The 6,405-nt window shown below is 41.7% G+C and overlaps 1 long non-coding RNA gene across 1 annotated transcript; it reads left to right on the plus strand.

Moving 5' to 3' along the window:
• The first annotated feature begins 21 nt into the window (after positions 1–21).
• LOC104913057 lies at positions 22–4,230 on the plus strand. Its single transcript, XR_795094.3, has 2 exons — positions 22–792; positions 2,999–4,230. It is a non-coding gene; the product is annotated as an uncharacterized LOC104913057 (long non-coding RNA).
• The last annotated feature ends 2,175 nt before the right edge of the window (positions 4,231–6,405 follow it).

Below are 6,405 nucleotides of genomic sequence, written 5' to 3' on the forward strand. Positions count from 1 at the left end.
AAAAAAAAAAAAACAAGACAGACCTTTCCCTTCATTCTTAGTTTCTAAGAAATATACTGTACAATTTGTAGCTATAAATATGTGGAAAAAAGAAAATCCTTCGGAGCTATTAGCTGCTTATAAAACTTGAAGTGAGTTCCCACATAGTGATTATTAACTATTCTCCTTAAAGCAGTTAGTTGCCTCCTCTTGGAATTAGCTGCAGCACAAAACATGAAGATGGGTACTACCTAGTAGTAGTTTGTAGTAGAGCAGGATTTGATTGAAATGTTGGAATTTGGGAAGGCATGTTCACTTTCCAGAGTTTTACTTCTGGAATTTACTCTTGCTCTACCTTGAGTTTGGAATTTTCATAGCTGCCACAGGAAGGAGTGAGGGAGAGAATGGGCCTCCTGAAGTTAGGGATGTGCTGAGCAGTGTTGGCTGTTCCACCTGGAAGTCAACATTGAAACAGTGTATCACTGATTTTGATAGACCACAGTAAGCCCTCATACTTGTGCCTTCTGGATTGTTGTGTGGAAGGATGGTGGGCCCAGCAAATATTTTGTTCTTTGCAGATAATGAATTGAAGAACTGGTTACTTCCTTGTGTCTGTGTACTGGCAGGACTTTTTTTTTTTTTTAGTGCAAACAAATCAATTAGTTTATATTCATACTTGATTAAGCATCAACTTGCTTTCATTTTGTTCTTCAGACGTTCCAACTGCAGCTTCTGTCTCCTAGCAGCAGTGTCATCCCTGCATTTAACTCGGGGACCATTACACAGGTCATTAAAGTCCTGAATCCACAAAAGGTGAGTGATTCTCAGAACAGTTAAAAAGATGCTGCCTGGAAATTGTGCATTTAGTGGTGGGGAATTGTGTTGTGAAAATGTTTTTGCGTAGGGCTAGGAAAATATTATGGAGAAAAATATGTAAAAGACAGGAGCTTCAGGGCAAAGATTTGGCTTTCTGTTTGTTTATACTTCTAAAACAGACTCTAAAAAAGCCTTGAATTTGTGGATGTTTGTTGTATCAGTATAGTTGTTAAGTTTCTAGATCTTTCTAGAGGAGCAGAATCCGGTGCTTGTGGTGTAGAATTGAAATGGTGAGATGATTGCTTTTTGGATTTCAATATATTTAAAGTTCCTTCTTGCTGTCTGCAGGGGGCATTTCTTAAAAGTTGATAACAAAAAATAGCTTAATCCATAATCTTAACCAGATTGTCCATTTTCTTAAGTGATACTGTTTAATATGTTGTGTGTTTTTAAGTAGTTGAGGGGAAGAGTATTTTGCTGTGATTTATCATAATTCTGTTTGTTTTATAGCTTTTGTAGGTAAGTTTCTGAGACTGAGGAAAAAAGTAAACTTGAGAGAAGGGTTATGGCCCACGTTTTCCTTAAGAGGTTTAGCAATGAGGTGGCATCAGAAAGAAAAGTGCAAATAATTTTAATTTTATCAATTTTTGGGACAGTATTGACACTTTCTGATGTATTTCTTTATCACTTGCTGTTCTAGATGTCAAGTAGAGTGTGCAAGTTTAAAAAATGAAATTCTTAAATCTTAGCCAAAGATTTCATTGAAATAACTGTCATCTTGTGCATAGTTCCCACGATCTCCCCTTGTCTCTGTACAGCATACTCCTCTCTGGCACTAGTAAGACATGCGAGTGATTATTGTCTCATACAAATCTGATGTGAATTTCCATGTGGGTTCTAAAAATTATAAACATAAGGGGTTTAGAAGCTTTCCTGTAGAGTGCCAGAAGTTGGAACGTATCCTTCTCATATGGGCCTCGTGAGCTGAAATGTGCATTCTTGTTGGAACTTCAATCTCCTGTGAATCCTAGAGAATAGGGAGCTGCAAGCTAGCATTTTGCTGCCCTCTGCTGTTACCCACTGTTTTATGCCTCTTCCATGTGTTCAGTGCTTAGTGTCCGTTAGATTGCTGTTGACCTCAGGTGTAGCTTCGCGAGAGTCCTGTGCATGAGATAGTTTAAGTTATCTCAGATGTTCTGAAGGAAACAACCTCAACTTTATTGTTTAGGAGGTAGCTCTTCTCAGTGTTGTAAAAACTGTTCATGTGGTTGTGGTCTGTTGTCATGCTGGACTGAAACTAATGGCGAAGATGGGGAGAGTTGTAGTGAGCAGACTGAAAGATCTTAAAATGTAACTCTTCAAAGTAGGTGAACGGCGTTATGCTCTGACAGTGGCTAGTGCACTCTGTACAATGGCTGGTTACCCAGAACAGTACCAAGTATAACTTCTTTAGCCAGAGGCTGGTTGGAGCTGTCTTTGTCCTCCTTTCCTCTCTTTTGTTATCCTTTCTACATATTTTCCTGTAGACTCGGGGGGGGTGGGGGGGAAGGGCAGTGAAGAGAACAGAAAATGTGAAGCATGCTGTGCTCTGGCTATTATTAAGATCATCCTAGCATCTGGATGGCAGCCAAGCAACAGTGTAAGGCAGTCTGAGCTGTTCTGTTATTTAGCCACAGCAGGAGGAAATACTCCTAGAGATGATATCTCTAGTCTTTCTTGGTCTATTTCATCCAATGCTACTGAGCTATGCAAGTTTCCAGACCGCTTCTTCTGAGTCAGCAGCAATGGAAATAATACCTTTCTCCATGAAAGCCTAAGTGCAGTGTAGCAAAGTCCAGATCTACCTCCTGCTTTCTTCTGTGGTTAATTGTGATTGCAAGACAGTTACTGTTATATTTAAGGACCTTGGTGTTGATGAGATCAGGGCCAGTGGAGGGGGAGAGAGAGATGAGTAGAATCTGTGCTATAGTTTTTCTGAGAAAACTTTTACTTGACCTGATGAGAAGTACAGTGGGCAAGCAGCATCCTACTAGATTAAGCATTTATCTGTGTTGTCATAGCTTATTCTGCACATACTTCCTGCAAGCTTATGTGGTGAGGAAGGATCTGTGTTTTCTCAGGGGATGTGGGACAGGAAGCTGGACTTGGGAAAACTTGCTTTGTTGAAGATCTGAATTTGTGTGTGTTTCCTTTTCTCTTGTAGCAACAACTACGTATGCGGATCAAGTTGACGTATAATCACAAGGGCTCAGCAATGCAGGATCTAGCAGAAGTCAACAACTTCCCCCCTCAGTCTTGGCAGTGAGCTCTGGCACCATTCTTATTCTCACCCCACCCAATCAAAAGAACTCTGGGAAGAAGGTTGTGATCCTTGGCAATCCCCTAAACTGCACCATGGGCATGGGGAACAGATGAGACCTGCTGATGAGGAGGAATTTTCCTGAAGTGATTGCTGACTTTGAAGCATATCTGTTGAGACTAATCTCCTCTCCTCCGCTGATGAGGCTGGTGGCTTGTGGAGGCTACTCTGCACTCCCTCACACATGCATTCACAGCCAGAAGCAACATTCCCTCCCTTCCCTGCCTCTCTACCCCCAAAGAAAAACAGCCTGGTTGGAAGAGAAGTCTGGAATTTCTTGCAGGGAGACTTTCTATCTCTGCAGCAAGTGAACAACTGCTCCTTCTTTCTGCTGTCTTTTTTTTTTTTTCCCCTTGGGATGGTCAAGGTGTGTTTTCATTCGTTACTAGCTGGATTATCTTCAGGCACTTTCATCTGGGGCTCAGAATGGGAACTTGGAGAATTTTAGGTCACCTTGCCTCTTTCTTACTGTATCCCCGTGTCTAAAGGGGCTGGAGGCTTTTTTTGGCCTGTTCAGTGCATTACTGTATACACACACCTCTTAGTTATGTGATACGTACCAAGAGCAAGTCAGGCCTTGGGACTTCATCTGCAGACCTGGGACAGTGCAGGAAGGAGGTGCCGGTGAGGCTGATTAAAATTGCATTGGTGCTGTACTTGGAAATGAAGACCTTACACTTGAATTTTCTTTCTTTCCATCAGTGGCTGCAGCCATACAGATTCAGTCTTCTGTAGCTTCCCCGGAAATATGGTGATGTATAAGAGATGTAGCGATCTAAGGAGCATCTGGTTTTCTACCGCAGTTAATTTCAAAGCCTTTAGTTGTGGTTTATGGTAAGAAAAGACACATTCAATTTTGTAGATCAGTCTTTGAGCAAAAGCTCTGTTGCCTGCTGGGAGACTCACCGGAGACTATGCTGCAGAGTTGTTCTTAGTTATTCCAGACTTTCTCCCTGGTTTAATTTCCAGAGCCTGTTGTAGACTCCCTGGGTTCCATTTGATTTACTTCTGACTGGGATATTTGTGTTGTATCTGTAATATTGGCACTGAAATAAAGACCATGCGGTTTAAAGACACCTTCTCCCATTTTGTTACTTAATTCATCCTTGTAGTTGGCTGCTTGCTCCCCTCGTAGAAAAATCTGTTTGTTAAGGTGCAGACTGAGAGTGCAACTAAACTGGTTTTTGAATGAAAGTCAATTATTTGAGTATTTGAATCCAAAGATGTTAGGTTCAGTACTCCTCTGAGCTTAAAGTTGTATCCAGTTATGCTTCCTGGTGTCAACTATTGTTGAGGTAGTAGAGTTCCATGAATCTTCGTGGAGGTGACATATAGTATATAAAGCACAGTGACAAAACTGTTCAGGTGTTCAGCACCCTTCAGGGAGAAAGAGGAAAAGATAGGCCTTAAGTCTTCATTCATTAGTGTGCTGGTAAGTTGAAGGTACCCCAGCTCCCAGCTGCAAAACTTTCTCAAAAGAAACAAATGGCACATCTGCTCCGTTTCTGTTGCAGGACTGTAAATATATGGTGATCATTTTGTGCTCTGGCAACCTTTTGTGTCTCCAAAAGTACTAACACTAAGTTCCAGTCATTGCTAGCAATATTGCAGGAATGGTGTACAGTGTATTTACGGAAAATCAAAGACTTATTCTACTCTTGAATCCATAGCAAGGGAGGTCACTACAGGTGGTTCTGTCTGCTTTGGTTTTAACCACAGTAGATAATGTAGGACTGACTTTAATTATTGGTATGTCCAGTGGAATAAATTTAGTTTCTCTTGGAAGGCTTTTTTGCTGCATTATTGAGAGTACTGGGTTGACCTTTCACTTCACCAAAGAGTTTCATTATTCTGTTGAAATTGGCATCATTATAGAGTTATTGAAAACTAGCAAGAATGATGTGTGACTTCTTTGAAACTGATTCTTAGTTATTGCAGTGTCTTGGTTTGGCTAGCAGTGCCTCAGATGGAACCACAATGATACAGGCAGTCTCGTAGAAAACAGCTGAATCAAAGCCCTTTTCTGGATGCTGAGCGTTTGCTTTTCTTGTGTTTACTGCAGCTGTGACTACTTGACACAATTGGCTCAAACTCCATAGCTGTGACTGTGTTTAAATGTAGTCCCCAGTGGGCCCTGAGGGCATCCCAGATATCAGGCTAACAGGAAGTTTTTTGACTTAGTTCCTTAAAATCCTGTAAGGTGTCATTCTTCTCAGAACTGTATGTGGTATTGGAAGCTGGTGCACCTCAGTCTCCATTCCTTTTTGCTGAGAAGAGCACTGTTGCTGGAGGATTAGATGGGGAGAAAGAAGCACATGGTCCCTCACCTGGCTAGTTTATTGCAGCATGGCTGGAAGCAACTGACTTTGTCCCTCTTACATTTGTTTTCTGTTCTACAGAGCAGTTGGATTTTGTTGTTGGTCTCTGGCAAGCTCTCAGGGTAAATTCCTTCTCTATACTTGGATCCTTCAGCCACCTTTACGCATATGTGTTTTGGAAAACATACTGTCATATTTCTGGGTCAAGCTCAGGGAGATGGTGTGTGTACCTGAAAGGCATTCAGCTTGAAACCATTTCTTGGCCATGAAGTACTTGGCAGCTGAACATTCCTGTTGTCCTTGGAGCTCTCTATCTTCCTTTCTTAAGAGATTGAGTAGTAGCGTTACCTCTAGAAAGAAGACCAGGTTACGTTTCCTTATTTGCAATGCTAGATACTGTTGCTTGCTCCTTTCCCTAGGTATGTCTCAACCTATATGCTGCTGCTTTGTCATGCTGGAGAATATTCAATGCCTCAGAAAGCACTCTGGGGACAAGGTGAGCCTTTATTCCACTGGAATGCAACAATTTAGATCTGGTCAATGGTCCTTTTCTTTCAGCGTAAAGAGGATATAAGAGGAGCAAGATACACACTTTGTGGCTAACCTTTGTAATGTGGGCTCTGCAGGCTGGAGGTTGGAGAGATTGTCTGCTTTGGTTTGTTTATTTTCCAAGCAAATAAATTTTGAGGAAAGGGTAGAAAGAATAGTGGGCTGTAGTGATCCAGAAGGGAGAGGAGACATGGGAAGGTCCTAAGGTTTAATTTCATCCATTTTTTTTTGATGGGTGGCCTTGAGCAGCATTTTGAAGCAATAGCAGTGAGGGAACTGCCACCTATCCAACATACTGTATAAGCTCTGAAGCAGCTGGGAAAGATGATTTCATCCTTTCCCCAGCACTGATACAGGCTGCAAGATGGAGCAGCAAAGGTGGCT

The sequence above is a fragment of the Meleagris gallopavo genome, chromosome 13, assembly GCF_000146605.3.
Source record: "Meleagris gallopavo isolate NT-WF06-2002-E0010 breed Aviagen turkey brand Nicholas breeding stock chromosome 13, Turkey_5.1, whole genome shotgun sequence".
NCBI classification, from domain to species: domain Eukaryota; kingdom Metazoa; phylum Chordata; class Aves; order Galliformes; family Phasianidae; genus Meleagris; species Meleagris gallopavo.